The sequence below is a fragment of the Bos indicus x Bos taurus genome, chromosome 1 (genome assembly GCF_003369695.1).
Source record: "Bos indicus x Bos taurus breed Angus x Brahman F1 hybrid chromosome 1, Bos_hybrid_MaternalHap_v2.0, whole genome shotgun sequence".
In the NCBI taxonomy this organism is placed as follows: domain Eukaryota; kingdom Metazoa; phylum Chordata; class Mammalia; order Artiodactyla; family Bovidae; genus Bos; species Bos indicus x Bos taurus.
In genome coordinates this window covers 67,080,751-67,101,890 of record NC_040076.1, presented here as the reverse complement: position 1 = coordinate 67,101,890, position 21,140 = coordinate 67,080,751, and the positions used below count along the sequence as shown (strand labels likewise).

At 50.9% G+C, this 21,140-nt stretch overlaps 1 protein-coding gene across 1 annotated transcript in view; it reads left to right on the top strand.

Moving 5' to 3' along the window:
• Nucleotides 1-288: 288 nt before the first annotated feature.
• The window catches only part of SEMA5B (semaphorin 5B), a 123,962-nt gene continuing 103,110 nt past the window's right edge, over nt 289-21,140 (top strand). The window contains exon 1 of the mRNA XM_027535536.1: nt 289-702. The gene's annotated coding sequence lies outside the window, so the exon portion shown is untranslated. The remainder of the gene's footprint in view (nt 703-21,140) is intronic.

Here is a 21,140-nt window from a genome sequence, read left to right as displayed (position 1 = left end):
TGGGCAGAGTTCCGGTGCGCAGACTCCCCGGCACAAAGCCGGGTTCGAGACCGGGCTTACCGAGGACGGTAAGGCAGGATGTGGCAAAAGGGATCAAGTGCTCCAGGGACCTGTGTCTCGCCTCTCGAACGCCGACCACGGAGCGGGACTTCTATCTATCCTCCGGGTAAGCACACTTGGCAGACTTAGGGCGGGAGCCGGGCCGATCCCGGGAACGCGGAGGTGCAGGGCGCCCCCTTGCGCTCCTCGCGCGCCACGGGGCTGGCGGGTGGCGCGCGCGCCGCGGCAGGTCCTCTCCAGCCCCCTCCTCCTTTTCGCTAGCGCTCCCCCTCCCTCTCTCCCCTCGCTCCCAACTCCTCCCCCATAGCCTCTCCTTCCCTCCTTGCCCCCTCGGTCTCCTCTCTGCTCTCAGCCGCGCGCCGGGTCGGGAGCTAGTTGGAGCGCGGGGGCTGCCGCCCGAGCCCAGCTCGGCGGAGCCGGGCGGGTCGGCGGCGCGTCGGACTGCTGCTGGCGGATCCGAGCGTGGCCGGCGCGGACCCGGGTCGCGGCTGCACTGGAGCGCCGAGTGAGGGTCGAGGGCCATTCCTGCGCGGCCGCCCATTCCCAGACGGGCCGCGAGTCCTCCCGGTTCCCCTCTGCCGCTCCCCGCCGCCGGGAACCGGGAGCCGCTTGGAGCCCGGCACCTGCGCCAGCAACCCGGAGGTGAGTCCCTGGAGTCCCGAACGCTTCGCCTACGCGGGCTGGGGCTGCAAGTTGCAAACTTCAGCAACTCGGGTGGGTAGAAGGGTAGGGGCCCAGCGGCGCTGACAAGTTGGAACCAGGTTGCGGAGACTGCGGGCCGAGGGGAGGGAGCCCCCGGGCTTCCTCGCTGCCCGCTGCCACCTCGGCGGGGGCGCCCACAGTGCTGCCGGGCTCACACGGTCCGCCGGCTCCGGCTCCGGGGCACTGGCCCGGCCGCGATCTGTGCGTCTGGACTGCACACCGGGATGGGGATCCGGGGCTGGGCCCAAGGGAGGGGACGGACGAACGAAAGGCTGGGAAAGAACGGGGCTGAGACGGCGAGATGGAGGCTCCGAGAGGGCGGACGAATAGACCCGGTGGGGGCAGAGTGCGGGCAGCTAGGCGCGTGGAAGCGCGTGGCCTGCCCGGAGTGTGAAATCTCGCGCTCGGGAACGTCTCCGCTCTGCCGCCGCCTGCGGAGGTCCCCACTGGATTCTTCCCAGACTCCCTGCCCTGGCAGGGCCCTGCGGAGCCCTAACTCGGCCCCGCCAGGCCCCAGACGCAGCCGTCCCGGAGCCCCTCGCCTAGGCTTTCAGAAAGGGGTGCGGCGGCGGGAACGCGGGACGCAAACGGCAATTTCCTGATTTATTTTTCTCATGGTAATTTGTCTTTGTGGTTGGGCTGCCCATTCACTTTCCGCTCACGTCGTGCCGGAGATCCAGCGAGGAGGGAGGGAGCGGGGGGCGCTCGGGCACAGGGAAAGATGCAGACAGGAGAGGGGATGGGACCCGAGCCGGGCGGGAGCCGAGAGGGAAGTGGGCGTAGGACAGGCAGAGGATGACGGCGAAGCCGAGGACACCAGGACTAGCGGAGCCGCGGGCGGCGGCTGAGGGAGGACAGAGCCGGCTGCTTCGCCTGCCTCAAACTTTAAACAGCCAGGAGGAGCCACCTGAAGCGCCCTTGTTGCCTCCTACCCCTCAGTCGGTGCCCAGTGCTCGGGTTATTCCGTCTGCCCCGCCGCGCCGTGCCGGGCTGCAGTGGGCCCCGAGTTTGGATGGGGAGAGGTGATGACCCGACTCTGCCCCGACTCCTGCCACCCCCTCCTGGCTTTCCGCGGTGGGGATATGAGATCAGCCGGAGCGGGGAAGAGCTACCAACCCTTGGGATGCGCTCTTCCCGGGGCCCGTGACTGAGCCCACGGAACTGGGATTCGGGGGTTGGAAGCTTGCCTATGTCTAGACCCCACCACGATCCTACCTTCTCTGGCCAATCCAACCTCCTTGCACCTTTCTCAGACATCCCTACTTCCCCTCCCATCCCCACCACTTTGGCAGCAGCTTCTCTCTCCTGGCCCTTCTGGCCCGGCCTCTTTGCCCTCTCCACCTCCACTTTCCTTCATCTTCAAGCCTGTTCTCTCCCGTTTCTTCTCTTTTACCGCAACCTCTCTCTCACCCTCGCCCCGTCCCGCCACCCCAGTTCCTCTTGACATTCAAAAGTGGCCTCTCGCCTTTTCTGAACCAGGATTGATGACCTTGAAGAAGGGGAAGAGGGGAACTTGAGCTTGAGAACTGGACCTCACAGCTAGGAAAACAGGGAGAGGCAGATTAAGAAGTAGCTTGCAAAAACCCGCTGGTACCCTGCCCCAAATCTAGATTTCCAACCTAAGGAGGAAGGGGGGATAAATGTTAGAGAGAGAGAGGAAATCTGCCATTCCATCACCCAAGACTACAGATCTAGAAATTACAATTATAAGTGATCTCATCTCTGTGTGTACATGTTATCCTATCTCCCCCTACTTTGGGAATTGACTGGAACATCCCACAGCCTAGTCCTACCTGTCACCTGCTGGGCCCCCAACTCACCCTCACTGTCAGGGCCCTCTAGGATTCTACTGTGAGATGATGACTTCCTTGAGGTCTAATTCACTACTTTCACTGAGGATTGAGGTGGTAGGATGGACACAGAAGGCAAAGGACAAGATCCCTGATTAGAAGTGCATAGTCCCTTGTTAAATAGCCTTAAAGGACCCAGGGCTGAACTCCAATGCCCCACCACCCACACCCCCAGCAGTTAAATGTTCCCCCATGGTCCTCAAGTGTTGACTTTGTTATTGTGTAGATACAAGGTAAATGAAACCAACAGTGACAGTGAAGTCACATGGTCACTATTTATCAAGCACCTGTTATGTGCCAGATACTAGACACTATGGATACAACAGGAGATAATGTCTCTGATCTCTGGAATGGAGGTGAATCAGCATGACTAGGAGAACCTAATTACTAGCATTGCCTGATTGCTGTAATAGAATTTACTGTGGGTGTTTTCCTGTGGGTTTAAGTAACCTGAGAGTTAATATGGAGTTGTCCAAAGGACTTGGGGTCTGGGGTTTGGGGGGGTGGGTTGCTGAGAGGGCTGGGATTGCATCACCTTAGCTCTTCACTCAGCACCAGGTCCCCTCTCCAGGCTTCAGATTCCTCACTCAACAAGTGGGAATGAACACCTCTGTCAATACCTACCTTATACTTGTGGTGTGTACAGAGGCAAAGCCAGGTACCTGAAGATCTGAGGATGAGAACTACTGAGAGGGCATATTGGTTATTTATACATCAGTGTTTGAACCCCAGTCTTGGGATCATCCTTTGCCTTATCCAGTCACCTTGATCACTAGCCCGTCTTCATCATCCAGTGACTGTGTGTTTGTGTTGTGCTGGAAATAGTTACCACTAATTAATGAGTTTTCTTCACATTCAGATCTTTGCATTTGAGTTTTAGACATCACTAAGTTGGTCTTAAATTTATGACAAAGTTTAACTAATGTGTCTTAAATGTATGACTAGAGGCCAAAGCAAGTGTTTTGACTAATGGAGTTTCACTGGATTGACTGAACTGAGCCCTTTTTTTAGAGCTTGTGTAAGCAACACCTGGATTTCACTGGCATACTGCTATGCTTTTTATGAACTTCCCTCTCTCTGACTTTTGGTTTGATGACATCTGCTTTAGCTGAGGAGATGGCTCTTTGTTGGGTAATCTGGAAGGAGATCTTTGTGTGTGCCATTCTCTGCCTCAGATGGAGGAATCGCCTCCAGGACTTTTTTTTCTGGAAAAAGTTCCCCTATCACTGGTTTGAATGCTAGCAAGTACCAGCTGGGAGCAGAGTTCTGAAAGGGAATGGGGTGCCAAACATTCTGTGGCTCTGCCATGCCCGTTTTCTTCCCTTTGCTCCAGTGCTTTTCTTTAGTGAGCGTGAGAGATGAACACCAAACCTTGCAGAATCCACTCTTGAATCCTGACATTAGTCAGGGTCTTACCCATAAGCCATGACTACGCTTGGTACCTCCAGAGTGGGAAAAGAAAAAAAAAAAAAGGCTTCCTTTCCAATTTTCAACTGGACACAGTGGATAAAGCATGACAAGTGACCTGGGAGGGATGGTGACCAGGGACTGGAGAGTTTGACCTTGAGCACACTTCCCAGCAGTTGGGCTTTGCATCTTCCTCCATTCTGACGTGGAACAGGAGAACAAGGATTCTTTTGGGCTTTCCCTGAGCTTTAAAGGCAGTGCTGTGTGCCAAGTCCCACCATGACACTGCCCTCATTGATCTGTTTAATAAGGATGACTTAATCAGACTTGCACCTGGAACTCTTTTGAATTTGAAGCCTTGTCGATATTATCAGAATATCTTTGCATGTGAACCAAGAATGTCTCTGGGCTCTTCTGTGATAGGAAAGACTGTGATAAGAAGACGGCTGGTGACCATCTGTTCCACCATCCCCTGAGGATCAAATTAGAGGAGATAGGTTTAAATTCCCAAAGGAGAATGCTTAGAAATGAGAGAGGGTTGGAAGTCAGGGAGGCTTCCCCATCTTGAAGGGAGATTAGTCACTTCTTGATTTTCCAGGAGTGGTTCATTTCCTTTTTTTTTTTTTTTTTGTGGGCTATTTGTGGGGAATGTTTAGTCTCAGGCTAGTTTTTAGTTACATCCAGGTAATCCACCTGACTGCCTGGATCTTCAGAAAGTGCACTGTCCTTTTTAGCCAAACGTCATTTGGAAGGCAAATCTGTATAGTAGGTGTATGTGTATATGTAATATACTCATATACATTTACATGTAAACACAGATGCAATGCATTGCAAAGCTATATTAACAGTTTGATCATCCAGAGTTACCCTTGGCTCTGTTTCTCTGCCAGAATTGACATGAGTCTGCCCCTAGGGAGGCAACTTCAGGGAAATGGTTAGTGGGATAGCAGTTTAGATCCATCCCCACTGGTCCACCTGAGCCAAAACAGCCTCCATACTGCCCTAGTCACTGTCCTGAAGCCCCCTACCCAGGAGCTCTAACAGAGTACAGGAGTACAAAAGAGCTGCAGTTGGCTCTTAATTATTCAGGGATGGGTGGATTCAGTGTGCAAAGCACCGGACCCAGGACTCTTCTTTCTCTTCTTTTGGTGCCTTGAGTAACTCTATACCTGCACGGAGAAGCTGGGGAGATCTTATCTTTTAATACAAACTTTTGTTTCTAGCAGCCTCTTCCCTCTGCTCCTCTTTCTCAAGGTGCCTGGGGGAAACTAGGAGCCCTACCCACCAAGAGGCTCATCCACCCAAAGCAGACTGCATTTAAGGTTCACACATTGCTCTGTTGGCCAGGGTGTATTTCTGCCCAAAAGCAGAAGAGAAGAGGAAAATGCCACTAGCTCCAACTTCTGCAGAGTCAAATTCCTGTAGATTTCCCAGGATCTAGTTTTCTTCTCTCTTCCTTTTGTAGTCACTTGAGTTTATGGAGTCAGCTAGAAACCTGGGCCCCGTCAAGAGTATGAACGAAGGGCAGTGTCCTTGTGGTAAAAGCTTCCAAGCAGGCCAGCTCAAAGGAACATTTCTGTGAATGTCCCCCAAGGCCAAGGGTCATTTTCCTGCAGAGATCAAGTGCCTTGGGGCCATCTGCTCCCTTCTAGCGTCTCTCTAGCTTCCAGAGTGAGTCTTCACATGGTGGGCTCAGTCTGGAGAGCAAGGCTCAAGTGACCTTTGTATACAGTAGCTTGGTCCCACTCAACACTAATTCCTGTTAGAATCACCTGGGAATGCTTTGAAAAAATATACATGACCAGCTCCCTAATTAAGTCAAAATCCTCAAGGCTGGAGGCTGGGCATTGATTTTTTTTTTTAAGCTCCTAAAGGCAACCATGGTTGAGAGCCACTGACCTAAATCTTTCCTAGGTTCTCTGGCCTCACGCCAAAGGCATGCCAATTCTCTTTGCCCTCAGTCCTTCACAACAGTCAGGTACCAGCTAGAGCTCCTGGCATTTGGATCATAGCTACTGTTTGTGTTCCTGTTCTGAATGTAATGACTTTCTATTATAAGCTGATTGTGGGAGCTCCCTTCTAGTATAACTTCTTTGTGATTTTTTTCTTAAAAAGTAATGCGTATTCATTCATCATCTTGGGGCATTTCCTTCTAGATAAGTATGTAACAAAATTGTGACTGTGCTGTCTGGGTTGCTTTGTAGCAAGCCCTTTTCATTTAATCACATATTGTGATGATTTCCCTGTCTTAAGTATTCTTCTCAAATGGGCTTTTTAATGGCTGCTGGGTATTCTATCTTATGGATGTGCCATAATTTATTTAACAAATCCCGTGTGAGTTAGACATCTAGGTTGTAAACCATTTTTTACTGTTATAAATAATGCTGCAGTGAACATCCTTGTCTATAAATCTTTGTGCCTATTGATGATTATTTCCTCAGAGCAGATTTCTAGAAGTAGAATATTTATGCTTCTTTTTAGCATGGCCCATTTAGACAACTTTTGACTGACTTCCTAGAGCAATAAAACTTTTTCATATTCAGAGCTAGAAAAACAAACTATGAACCTTTCTGAGGCATCAGAGTGGCTGCTCCGATCTGAGCTGAAGGCCAGAACCCTTGACCCAGCCTTGTGCCTGGCTCCACCTCCAGGTCAGTTCCACAAATTGCTGCCTCACTTGTTCAGGTGAGCTTCAAGGCTCTCCTGCCTCTAACCTAGTGCTCCCCAACCATTTTGACACCAGAGATTAGTTTCGTGGAAGACAATTTTTCCATGGACCGTGGGGGAGGGCGGGTTATTTCAAGATGACCATTTATTATGTACCAGAGAGTCTGCTAAACTTTATATACGCTTTATCTCTATTAATCCTCATGTGCCTTTCATGCACATATTATTTCTGCCTCCACTTCCCATTGAGGAAACAAAAGCTTTGAGAGAGAAAGCAGTTTGCCCAAGGTCACACAGCTAGTAAGTAGCAGAACTAGGGTTTAAACCTAGACTGTCTGACTTCAGAGCCTACTCTTAACCACTACATACACTGCTTTTCATTCTTGGCTTATGGTGACCACAAGTTGTTCACAAATGCGCCATCAGCATCTTGTGCACACACACTGTGGCTTTCTCCAGAAGAAGAAGGGCAGCCTCACATACAAATTGCAGAAGAGCGGGGATGCTATTCGTCATGTCTCCCTTTTTCTTTTGACTTCCTTGATTCTGTCCTCAGCCCTCTCTCCAGGTACCCACTTCAGAAAACATTTCTTGTGTCCTCACCAACCAGTTGCCAAGATCCTAGCATGTCTTACAGCTGAGCAGGTCCAAGTTATAACATATCCCTATTATAGCTTCCCCACCCAGTCGGAAGAATCTGGATGCTGTTTCACAGAATGGCTTATAAAGCTGTCAAGGAGGCAGGCATGCTATAGTCATGATGGCAGGAGAGAAGCCTGACTTCTGTTGGATGTCAAATACTGCCGATTGGATACATTTTTGCATTCTTGCCTCAATGACAATAACATTGTCATTGAAATAGCAGCCAAAACTGTCCTGATTTGATTCTGACCATGACCAAGAACTAGCTGGTGGCGTGACAGTGTGTAGATGACAGATGCCACATCAGCCTGGCATTAATGATGGTCAAGAAAAAAGATGCCATGCCCACAGACCCTCCCTAGTCTGTAAGAAATTTGAAATGGGGAAGTATGATTAGGGATTCCAAAAGGGATGATGGTTTGTGGCAGGTGAGGTTTTGAAAAATGAAGCTTCGTGTTTTTATCCATGATTCGGGTGAAACTGGAGTAAGCGAGCTTTTCAGATTTGTTGATGACAAGGCTGTGATGGGCAGCTCCTATAAAAGACAGAATAAATATTCAAAATGATCTCAACAGCCTGGAATGCTGGGTTTAAACCAACAGGAGGAAATTTAACAGGGGCAGATGGAAAGTTGCATTTAGATTGCAGAAATTAATTACTCAAGTTCATGGTGGGGGTGGGGGTGGGGGGAGACTTGATTTGGCTGCACAGCCTGAGAAAAACATCTGAGGGGTTTAATTGGACACAGGCTTCATAGGAGCCGACAGGGTGATGGGGTTGCTCAAAACAATACTATCTTGAATGGCACTAAGAGACAGGCAAGGTCCAAATTGGTTTCTTCCTGGTCATTATGTCCTCATGTCTGCATGTAGATTTTAGAGAGGACCCTGACCAACTCAAGCATGATCAATTGGAGGGCATTCTGTGTCAGGAGAGGTTGGGAAACCCAGCCATGAAAGGCTTAGTGAAGGGAGGGAGAAAATCCTGGGTGTCTTGGTGGCTGACTGCAGAAGAAACAGGACTTCCTGTAGAACAGAACACAGTTAATCTGCCTGGAAGAACCAGAAGGCTCCAGAGTGGAAAGTGCAGGAAGCTAGATTCTTCACAGTCTGCATCTTCCCAACCAGATGGGTTCCAGTGAATCGGCACCAGCTGGCAGTCCTGCTGCCCGGGACGCTGTTGGGGAACTCTTGGCCCAGAGACACATGATTGAACTGGCAGCATACCTCTATCTCTCTGTGGCTTTGAGGCTGGAGCATACCCGCCTCCTTTCCTGAATACTGCAGAGCAGTGTGGTTCTCAAAGTGAAGTCCCTGGCCAGCAACATCAGTTTCACCTGAAACCTGTTAGGAGTGCAACAGTTCTGGAGCTGACCTACTAATCTGACAATTCCCTGGCAGGGCACGGCAGCCTGTGCTTTAGCACAGGTCATTGTGATTTGTGCTAGAGTTTGGGACACTGCTTTCGACCACCCTGGGCTGTTCTTTCTGTTGCTGGATGTTTGTGGCACTAACCCACAGTCCTCAGCTGGGGAAGCAAGTGTAGAACCTTGGAAGGAGCATGGGTGTGGGGATGAGAGAGACTATGGTTCAAACCCAGCTTGACTGGTTTTGTGTTGAAGGTTTCCCTCCCTGAGCCTCCTTTTTGTGCTGTAGAATGAGGGAGGACCCTGATGCTGGGAAAGTTTGAGGGCAGGAGAAGGGGACGACAGAGGATGAGATGGTTGAATGGCATCACCAATTCAATGGACGTGAGTTTGAGCAAACTCTGGGAGATGGTGAAGGACAGGGAAGCCTGGCATGCTATAGTTCATGGGGTCGCAAAGAGTTGGATATGATTTGAGCAACCGAACAACAACAAAAAGTTTAAAAAAGAATGAAAGGATGTGGCAAAGTTCGTGTAGATCTTGACCTTGCCATTGGTGTCAGGTCATCCTTGGAAGAGTCTTATCAGCATCAGAGTTGCCTTTTCTACAGAAGCCTATCTTCCCAGTGCTCACCTCAAGCCCCTCAAAGAGAAGCCTGCATGTGGGCTCCTCTGTATCCCCTCACAGTGCCCACCAGCATGGCTCTCCCTCAATGAGGGGTCAGTTCACTCTTGGACCACCAGTTCCCTCCCTCCTGGACAATGGAGAGCCAAGGCCACTTTCCTTCCCACTCCTGTCCAAGACCCCTATCCTTGTGAGCATGTGTGGGTGCCTCCTTCCAGTGGACCTGGGTCTTGCCAACCCCAACCTTCTGAGGTCTATGAGTCTAGACTCTCTGCTCTTGGCATGCACCATTATCCGCTAAAACTACCAGTGAAAGGTCTTAGGGCCCAAACGTCTCACAGTAGTCCCTGACTTTAGGGAGGTGAGAAGCCTGAGTTGCTGGTGTCAGCCAGGCAGCAAACATGTGTGGGCCCTTCTTGGAGCTGGAGGTTTCTGGGGTCATCTCTCCCAGTCCCTTTCCAGTGACTGGTAGAGTTTTCAGTTCATCAGAGGCAGAGCTCACCTCCCCACAGGATGGCCTATTTGATTTTTGGCCAACAAGTCTGATAGGAAGTTCCTCTGTTTCTCTGAAAGTTTGTCTCTCCCCATGGGCTCCATCTCTTCCCCATGTGGCTGTTCCAGGCAAAACCAGTTACTTCAATGGCACAGCCTTTCCAACCTTGGAGACCACTTCCTTCTACCTCTCCCCCATTCCCATTAGTCCTCCTCTGACTTGTCTCTTCAGCTCGGGGTACAGGACTCAGAACATCCTCTGACTTACCATAAATTGAGGTCACTGGAACCGAGTCTGGTCCTGTGGGTGAGGCCCAGCCAGCACACCCCATCCATTAATGTGGTGTCAAGTCTGCCCTGGATGTTTTTAGAAGTTGCATAGCCCTGCTGACATTTGTTAAACTTACAACCAGTCAATACCTCCAGGTTTCTTTACCATAATCTGCAGCTCAGCCCCATCTCCACATTTTTGTCTTTCTGCTTGCACTCATTGGTTGGGGCTGCCAGAGCAATACCAAAACAGGGTGGCTTAAGCAACGGAAGGGAATTGTTCCCTAGTGCTAGAGGCTGGAAGTCTGAGATCAAGGCGGCGGCAGCATTGACCCCCTCTGAGGGCAGACTCTGTTCGCGCCTCTCTTCTAGCTTCTGGTTTCCTGGGAGTCTTTGGTATTCTTTGGTTTTTAGAAGCGTGTTTCTAATCTCTACGCTCATCTTCATATAATCTTCTCCCTGTGTGCCTGTCCTGAAATTTCCCCCCTTTTTTAAGCTGGCCAGTCATACTGATTTAGGGGCCCACTCTGCTCCAGTATGACCTCATCTTAATTACATATGCAACAGTCCTTATTTTCAAATCAGATCATATGAGGTACTGGGGGGTTAAAGCTTGAACACATGAGGTTTTTTGGGAGGGGGTGTGCTAGGCACAGGTCAGCCCTTGGCAGTGCTGTGGCTTTTTCAGGTTTAGGTTTGGGACTCTACATTTTCTCCTGACTTCTATTGTCTGAGTTCAGCCTACCTCTCTAGCTGATTAGCATATTTTGGAGTCTGACACTGAGTATACCTGGTGTTGCTCTCAGCTTCAAAAGCTTCCTGTATGTTGATCCCAGGAATTATAAGATGTAGATTGGGGTGGGACAGGTCAAAGCCCTCCAGCACTCACCTGGACCCCTCCCTCCAAGCGGCCTTGACCCATGTGGTGAGTACCCTTGGGTACCTATGATTGTGCAACTGGCTACACGTCCCACTAGTTCCGCCACCTTGGCTTGCTTGCAACACTTTCACCAAGAGCATGTCACGTGTTTTCAAGATCAGCTAGAGGGGTAAACCTTGTTTCCCTCACTTATCAGCCTGGTGGCCTGTCAGTGGAGGAGCTGAGCTCTGCCCAACAGGACTTCCTTACTGAACGCCTGCTGTCTGCCTGCAGTCTCAGCTGCTTTCTCCAGGTACCCACCACCCTGCCTGTATTGTCTCTTGAGGATTTTTCTCAGGCAGCACCTCGACTTTCCCTCTCTATGGTTTTGCAAAAGCCAGCTCAGACCCCTTTCTGGAAGTGAGCCTCTCTCATGCCTGCCAGAATCCTGTCAGATTTCCACAAGATCGACAGCTGCTCTGGGCTTCATTTGCATGTTCCCTGGGATGTGTGGCTGGGCCCAGTAGCCTGAACTCATTCGGAGCAGCTGGAACATTTTTCACCAGCCTCCGGCTCGGGCCTCCTGTGCCCGTGGCACCTTTCCACAGAGTCCCACTCCCTGATGGAGGAGACAGGAGCCGAAGACAGAAGCTCAGCGCCCGCCAGAGGAGCCCCCCAGTCTGGATGCCACCTTAGTTCCCGTGTAGCATTCCTCCCCTTCCCAGTTCCTCTTCCCCACATTTCTCTTTTTCCTAAAGTCTCTCTTCTCCTTTCTGATGCTCTGTGACTCTGTGAGGGGAGGTGCTTGGGCAAAGGTGAGGTGTGTGACCAAGGGGCTGGGGCATGGGAGGGCTGCGACATGCCAGCTCCCCCACTCCCTCGTAGGGTGACTGGGCAAAGTATTTCTCCACTCTGAGGCTCAATTTCCTCATCTGTAAAATGGTTATCAAACCTACTTCAGAGTGCGGTTGTGGTGTGTTTATGTGCCAAGTCACTTCAGTCTTCTCTGACTCTTTGCGGCCCTGTGGACTGTAGACTGCCAGGATCCTCTGTCCATGGGATTCTCCAGATAAGAATACTTCTCCAGGGGATCTTTCTGACACAGGGGGCGAACATGTGTCTCTTACATCTCCTGCATTGGCAGGTGGGCTCTTTACCACTAGCACCACCTGGGAAGCTGTGCAGTCATGGGGGCCAAATCCAACGTGTCCCTTTCAGTAAAGTAGGTCACCTGGAAAAGTGCCTGGGGTCTGGGGGTACCCAACAAACCAGTCCTTGTACAGAGGGGACTGGCCAGCCTGAGTCTGATGCAGAGGGTGGGGAGAAGTTGGGGGTCACAGCCTGGGCCCTGAACATGGGAAGGCCATGATGCAGTTAGGCTGTTAGAATGGAGAAGAGTAAGTGAGCTGAGAAGGTGGGGGAGGAAGAAGCCCCAGGACTGAGAAATTTGCAGAAGAGGATGGGGGGTTGTAAGGATTACCTAGAGTTTCCTGAGAGCTAATGTTTTGCCAGGCCACTTTAAACACTCTGGTATGTATCTTAGCTCAAGAAAGCCCTAGGAGTAGGTCTGACTTTACTACCCCTATTTGGGGCTTCCCTGGTGCCTCAGACAGTGAAGAATCTGCCTGCAGTGCAGGAGACCTGGCTTTGATCCCTGGTTGGGAAGACCCCCTGGAGAAAGGAATGCCAACCCACTCCAGTATTCTTGCCTGGAGAATTCCATGGACAGGGGAACCTAGCAGGCTACAATCCATGCGGTCACAAAGAGTCAGACATGACTGAGTAACCAACACAGCACACCCTTGTTTACAGATGGGGTGACTGAGACAGGGAGATATTCGGTAACTAGGAAGCCAATGCCCAGGTTTCCAGCCCAGGCAGGCTGCTGTCTCCTGGCTTGCACTCGGCTCTGCTGGACCACATGCTTTTCTGTTCCTGCATTCCCTTCATCTATCATGACGACCCCATCCCCAGCTCTATCCTGCAGGATCCTCACAGCTTCTCCTCTTCATAATTGGGGGGTTGGGTGGGGCTCAGGGCTCTACCCTTCTCTAAGGACACTTCTCAGGGCACCTTCCATGAGGTCCTAACTCACATCAATCAGTCTGTAGAAGGAAGGATTTACTCCCACCATCAATCTGTAGAGGAAGGATTTACATTAGATACAGGGAAAGTGTGAACTGCAGGAGAAGCTAAAACAGCTGATGGAAGGCAACTCTGGCATGACTTAGCCAGAGATCTTACGGGCTAGGGTGGAGGCAGGAGGAACAGGGTGGGGTAGGTCTGCTGCACCCTGGACCTCTAAGAACCATGTCTCCAGATGCAGGGTGAGTGGCAGTGATGTGCTCCTCTTGGCAAGATGGTTGACCCTCCTCAGTAAACCGTGGCTTTGCTTACATTTCACAGCCCGGTCCTGCTGGGAGGGAGGACTACTCTGAGATCGTCCTTTTGGGCTCAACATCTGAAGTGGTTTCCATTTCAGAAACTCCTCTTCTTGAGAGGGCAGGACCAAGGAGTCTCTGCCCAGGTCTGGGACTTGGGTGGGATAGGAATGAGGGGGGGAATGCCTGTGACTGTCCCCTGCTCTGTCCTGCCCTAGCCTCCTGCCTGGGAAAACCTTCCTGGCTGTGAATTAAGCCTTCTGCTGGTGCTGTGGCCTCATGTAGGGGCTCAAAGTAGAAGGCACAGGTAGCCCTAGGGATGGATAAATGCCTCCAGCTGCCAGGGATTAATTCTAGGAGGATCTGCTTTGTAATCTCAAATACAAATACCATGGGTGAGGCCCTTCTATCTGCCAGCCTCTCATTTAAGTGCTCCTAGAGGACTAAAACGGACACGACTGAGCGACTTCACTTTCACTTTTCACTTTCATGCATTGGAGAAGGAAATGGCAACCCACTCCAGTGTTCTTGCCTGGAGAATCCCAGGAACCAGGGAGCCTGGTGGGCTGCCGTCTATGGGGTCACAGAGTTGGACACGACTGAAGTGACTTAGCAGCAGCAGCAGCAGAGGACTAAAAGGGAGAGATCAGCCTCCAATTTACACATGAGGAAAAGTCTTCAGAAAAATTAAGAAATTTACCTAATATTGCACAGCTGTATACAGGTGAGGTAGCCAGGCTACAGGAAACCCAAAGCAAGTACTCTTTCCAGCTGATGATGGGCTTCTCTCAGTAGCTTGGTACCTGCCTAAAGGCTCCCACAGATCAGGAGGGCCAGATGGAACCAGGGAAATATATCTGGAGGTAGAGGGGAGGTTGGAAATGAGGGCTTCAAGCCTTGGGGTATGAGTGTTTTTCTGCCGGAACGTTGTCCATAAGTGCTGTGACTGCTTGGAGACCCAGGCTTTGGGTCTCTCCGGGTCATTCTTCATGCTGCAGGGCGATGGAGAAGCTTTTATGGGAAGCCATCCCACCCTTCCATAGCTGTGGTCACCCGCTCCTCCACCTGCTTTCTCTCTGTCTCCCTCCCTCCCTCTGCAGCTTGTACTGGTTCCCAGACTAGCCCTCTCCTGTGACCTCTCTAGGGCAGCAGCCTCAATGTCCTTCTGAGCCCTCTAGTGACCGCTCCCTGCACGTCTGTCAGGAGCCTGTATCTTGGGCACTTTCTGAGCCTCCAGGTCAGAACTTTGTCACGGGCTGTGTGTGCATGTGTGTGTTAGGCTGTGGGAGGGGTTATTTCACAGAGGCCTAAGGCAGCGTCACCTGCTCTGTGGAGGCCCGCCCTCCCATCCCAGTTTGAATTCAGATTGCCACTGTTCTTGGCCGAAACTCCAGACTTCATCTCCTGTCTTCCCGTGTGCACAGGGCATCTGGGTGAATCAACACTGAGTGTGAGCCCCAGAGGTCCCACTGTTTCCTGCATTGGACCCGTACAACCCTGAGCTTGCTCATGTGTGACAAGGAGGCTGGACCGGGGTGACCACAACTTGGATGCTCAGTGTGCCTGGAGCTCTGCTCTCCAAACACATGTTCCCTGATCCCCCGGGGACCAGCCCAAGACTTGTGCCCTCATGTTATGGCTGGGGAAACTGAGGCTCTGGTGGTTAAATAACTGGCCCCAGGTCACACTCTGTCTCCCCGGCTCTCTCTCTTCCCTTGTGGCCCTGACAGGTCAGGGCTTGTAGGAGGAAGGGGTTCAGCAGCTCATTTGAGAGGCTTACTAACCTACCCCCGCCACCTTACTCTATGCATTCAACAGTGGCCCCTGGGCCTGTTCACTTGAGGGTGGACTCCTAGGACAGGTTGTCCGTGTGAACGATGTCCCTGCACCCATCTTTGAGGGAGTCCCTAACCTCAATGACAGCGTCATGGCTGCACAGCCTAGACGTTCAGCTCAAATCACACCCCACATTTGTCTTAGAGGTTTGGGGTGATGAGGGGATTTGGAGAGGCTTGCATCTCAGAAGCTCTGATAGACATCACACTTGACTCACTACAGGCTATCAGGTTATTTTATCTGTGTTAAAGAGACCTGTTTCGTGGGTCTGACACAACCTGGCACCCTTCCTGGGGGTGTGGATGTCGATGGGAGGGAGGCCGGGTTTTAGCCTGCAGACTGGTCCGTGGAAAGTCAAGTGTCCTTCCTTTGAGACATCAGGTAAACCAGCATTTCTCCTACTGGGCTACCCCTGATGGGATTGTGCTAAAATTCTTCTGGGTTCTAAACTTCAAAACCTGGTGAAGTGTTTACATTCTCATCCTTATTTTCTTCTCCCACCAACTGCAACTTCCTTTTACTGAATTCCATGCCAGATATTGTTCTACTTCCTTTTTGTACATTATCACACTTAATTCTTACACCAATAAAAATTCTGAATTTGGTACTGTTATACCCATTTTAGAGATGAAGAAATCCTCCAGAAAGAACATGTCCAGGGCCACACATCTACTAAGAGGCAGTTTCAAACCCTTGTTTCCAATTCTGAACTCCGAGCCCTGTCCCAGCACACTGCATGGCACCTGCCATCAGAATGGGTGTCCAGGGAGACTCTGGCTGCCGTGCCCTAAGCAGGAGCCCTGGAATTCTGGCTGTGCTTAGGGCTCTCTGTCCTACGTCAGGCAGAGCTGGCCACTTTGTCCACGTCCCTCATTCCTCCTGGGTAAGCTCTGCCTCTCCTCTCCAGACCTATTTGGGGTTGGGCTTGAAGACGCCCACCCAGAGTGCCCACCTTCAACAGCTGTGGCCTCGCCCTTCCCTGGACATCTGTGGGTGGGGAGGGTGCTGTCCCTTCTCATTCCTCTGGCACACTGGAGTGGTTTTTTTAAAGGCAAGAATAGAACTCGGAAGGAGTTTCAGAAAGAGGGACAGGGTGCTTCAGAGCTCCAGGCCAGCAAAGTCTCTTGGTCCTCTCTGGCCTTGAGGTCAGTGTTACAGGGAAGAGAACCCAGGCCATTCGCTTCTCACTCTGGGTAGTCCTGGCTAAGGTGGCTACGGGCGGTGGCTGTTACTGCCTGAATACCTTCTGGGCCATGCTTTGGTGGGTTAGACTGGTAGCACTTCCCCGGGGCCCTGACCCCTATTTTCCTTCATCATGCCATTTCGAAAGGGGATGTGTGGTTTAAGGCAGTGGTTTCCAACATTGTTGGCACCGGGACTGGCTTCATGGAAGATGATTTTTCCTGGAACCAAGGAGGGGTGGGGGATGGTTTCAGGATGATCAAGCATATTACATTTACTGTGCACTTTACTTCTGTTATTACTGTAGCAGCTCCAACTCAGATCATTAGGCATTAGATCCCGGAGACTGGGGATTAGTGATTCTGGTTTAGTGATTCTCCTCTGTGGCAGCATATTAGAATCACCTGGGGGACTTTGGAAACTCCTGAAATCCAGAGCCCACCATTGAAGGGGGATTCCATCTGTCCATGTGTGACCCAGGCATCAGTGAATTTTAGGGCTGCCCAGGACATCAGGGACAGAGCCCAGGGCACCTTCTGCCTTGACCTTCAACACATCAGTCCCCTGATGATGCTGGGAGCTCCACTCTCAGGGAAGAGAGAGGGCCCAGTTAGTCTGTATCCTTTGCCCAGCCTAGTGCCAGACACCAGGGCCTCACACGGAAGCTAAAATCAGAAAACATCTTGGTTTTCCCCTCCTTTGATCACTTTTTCACAGTGTGGATGCTGCACATTCTCAGAAAGGGATCCTTGATTTTACACCCCCAGTGAGGGTATATTATACCCCAGGGAATCTGACCTTTGCAGGATTCCAGGGTCACTGGTGAGTCTCAGTGCCTAGAAACAGAGCAGGGGACCTGAGTAGGTCCTTTGTGGAGCAGCCATGGGGCTACATCTCTCTGATCTCTGTCTCTCTCTCACACAGATGAATATAAATGTGAACGGAGGTGGTGAATCTCTAGATACAGGGTGGGGTGGGGCATGATGTGTCAGGGTTGAAGGAACACATTTTGGGCTCTCTGTGTTCACACCTGACCTGTCCACAGGACCCTCATCCTGCAGGGGATGCTTGGATAATTGGAACCTGCAGAGATAACATGGACCCTTCCCTCTGCCCACAGCCCTTCTCCTTACAGACACCCCCGCTGTGTGTTCTTCCCCTAGGGGAAGTAAGGAAATAGGAAAGAAAGTAGCAGAAGTGGGAGCCCCTCCCGGAGAGTGGAGAACACTGTGGGCGCGTTGAGAGGCATCTGGGTAAAAACTGCTTTTCGTATGGGGCTCCAGTGCTGTGCCTTGATTTCCTGCCAGCCGCTCTGTCCGCAGACCAATGGCCCCGCCATGGGTCCACATCTCCTGCAGCCTCCTTGAAAACTGGGTGACATCAATGCAGGGGACAGCACTGGGGACCTCGGGGGTCCTCTGCCCTGAGGCCTGAGCCACATCAAAGGTGCACCTGTGGGGGTGCACAGACTGTGCCTGCCTCACCCCCATCCTCCGCCCCCCACCTGAAGTCCTGGGTAGCCGTAGTCCCCACTCCAGCTGGAGGTCCCAGCACCCCCCCACCCCCACAGCTCCTGAACCCAGGGCCCAGGGAGACTCCTGCCCTGTGGGTCTACATCTCAACTGTGGCTCAGATGGCCATACCTCTCCCCTGGCCTCTAAAACAGACCCTTCTCCAAAAACCTGCAACCAGGTTGGCTGCTTTCTGCTTTTTGTCTCATCACCTCCCTGCCCAGTTCTCACTTTAGTCTCTTACCCTCTGATTGCTGTCACTTTTCCCGGTGGCTTTCTCTGAGAGCTGCTGGTCACTCAGTCCAGTGGCCAATTCCCAGTGCTCGGTCCCCCAGGATCCCCCTCATTTCTCACACCCTGTCCTTCTCGGCTTGCTCCTGACCACTCTGCCCCCTGCTCTTGTGCTCTGCACTCCCTCAGGCGTGCCCCTCCCATTCTGATCCCACCCATCCGTCAGGGCCAGGACAAGCCTGCCTGGTGCACGGGCCCCTTCTCCTGGGCCCCAGTCAGTGGAGGGCCTCGCACACAACCCTTTAGCAGATACCTACTGTGTGCCTACAGGGGCTGAATGCTCTTCTAGCCCTCAGGAAGGGAAAGAATTGGCAAGTCCTGCCCCCATGGAGTTCATATTCTAAGAGGAAAAACAGTGAACAGAGTAGATCTTATAATGTGTGAGAAGCTAAACAACATGTGGTAGGATGTTGTTTTAACTATTTGAATAATTCAAGTTTGAATATATCCCAAAGCAGAGAGAGTACACAAATTCCTATATACCCCTTACTTTGCTTCAACATTCATCAATATTTTGCCCATCTTGTTTCATTTATTCTCCCCCTCAGCTTTTATTTATCCCGGTGTATTTTAAAATAAATCCCAGACGTGGTGCCAAGTTTTCTCTATGGATACTTCAGTGTGCCTCTCAACTGATTAAGATGTATTTACATTGTATATAAACAGAGCGCTATTGTCAAGCCTAAGGAAACGAGCAGTGTATTCTTCTGGGACTGTTTCACTCTTCTGTGTGTGGCAGTCTTGCCTCACCAGATGTTGGAAGCCCCTTGAGGGCAAGGATCATGGTGATAAGAAAAAGGTCCCAAAGCTTGGAAACAAGGCAAAAAAAAAAAAAGACCAACTCCATGTCCTGGCGACTTCCTACTGCAGCCTATCTGGTCCCCCCAAAAGTTATTTAACTCTCCTGGGGGGATGTACTTTTGCTTGACTTTCAACTTATTGTTAAGAGCCAGATTGTATGATGTTAGATGTTAACATGTAGATTAACATGTAGATTGACAACAGAGATGTGTACCCAGTAGAGACGCAAATGATTTCTGTCTAGTAGAGAAGATAACTTCAAAAGTTTTTACTTCTTGCCCTGCAGGACATTAACCAGTATTGTTTCCACTTCACAAACTCATTTCTGCATTTTACTGATTGTATAAACCCCTCCCTATTCTTCAAATTCTCTTTGGAACTCTGAATTAAATTATATTTATATGACAGCATTTTGAAAACTATACTTCGACAGTAGCCTGTACATTTTCTGTAGCTTTTCTTAGTCTAGTCCACTGCCTGGCACAGACTAGATGTTTGTGAAATTGGATTGTACTTGACTTGGTATCTTATTATGAGGGGGAGAAGCAAGGTTTTAAATTGAGAAGTGCCTAGCAGGTGTCACCGGAGAAGGCAATGGCAACCCACTCCAGTACTCTTGCCTGGCAAATCCTATGGACGGAGGAGCCTGGAAGGCTGCAGTCCATGGGGTCGCTAAGAGTCGGACACGACTGAGCGACTTCCCTTTAACTTTTCACTTTCATGCATTGGAGAAGGAAATGGCAACCCACTCCAGTGTTCTTGCCTGGAGAATCCCAGGGACAGCAGAGCCTGGTGGGCTGCAGTCCATGGGGTCGCACAGTGTCGGACACGAATGAAGCGACTTAGCAGCAGCAGCAGCAGATGTCAGAGCTCTGGAGTGAGGTTGGAGGTGGAGAAGGCAGATGTCCCTGGAGAGTAAGGAAAGGGTCAGATGCCCCTGGATGTGGGGCCATCCAGAGAGCACCTGTCTACCCTCTGCTCCTGGGAGCAAAGCCCTACTCCAGCCCTAACACTGAATGGGCAGGAAGGAAGGAACAAGAACAAGACCTCTGTGTGTGTGTATGTGTGTGTGTGTTGTGGATGTGCCCCCAGTGTATTCAGGCTTGCCAACTTGCCCCCATGCTCAGAGGGCAAGGGTAACATTGTAGAAGTTCTTTCATGTCTACAATTACTGCTCTCTGCTTCCTCTTGCCTTTCTGGGTGGGGAGTTCTCCTTTATGTCTTATCCCAATTATTCTATTATAGTTTAGGCTGGGGATGCAACGGGAGGAATAACTGAACATGCAGCTGGGCCTGGAGTGGGAGGGCTCGTGTGTGGGGAGAGGCAGCTGCCCTTTTCATCTTCTGAGAGCCTGTGTTTCTGTCTGAGAACGGGGGTGGTGGTAGGGGTGTATGTGGAACAGAGCCGATGGGTGGGGTGGGGGGGTAATGATTGTTCTGTGGGTTCGCAGGACTGGAGCTGCTCATCATGGAGGAACAAGTCCTCACTTCACTTAAAAATACCCAGTTGCCATCCTGTCTCTCCCATCCTCCTGAGTGCCTGTTCCTCCAGGAGAACAAAGCAACGAGGTTTTAGAGGAAGGCCTTGCCTTCCAAGGCCCTCACTCCATGCTTTCAAAACTCCCAGTCTCGGCATTCGTGTGGCACCAGCCAGGTCAAGCTAGCACCTTAGAGGGTGGCTAACAAAAAGGGATTTTTAGTTCACTTAAAGGTTGAATATGTTCCGTATTTTATTTAAATTGGCATGAAAAGCTTTAATAACATTCTTTTCTACTGGGAGCTAGAGTAACATTCGGTGCTTCCCTGATGGCTCAGATGGTAAAGAATCCGCTAGGTAATGCAAGAGACCCACAGGTTCTATCCCTGGGTTGGAAAGATCCCCTAGAGAAGGAAATGGCTACCCACTCAAGTATTCTTGCCTGGAAAATCCCATGGACAGAGGAGCCTGGCAGGCTACAGTCCATGGGGTCACAAAGAGTCTGACATGACTGAGCTACAGACACTTTAACTTTCACAGAGTAACGTTTAAAAGTGACCTATCTAATCAGGGGTGGAGGGGCTGCTATTTGAGGGGCCTGCTTGTTAGTTTTTGGAGACTGGAGGGTGATAGGAAAGGGGGATTTCTTCTATCCCAGATTTTCTTCATTTTTCCAGCCAGCCCCATTTCCCCTTCCTCATTCAGTGCATGTAGCACTCCCT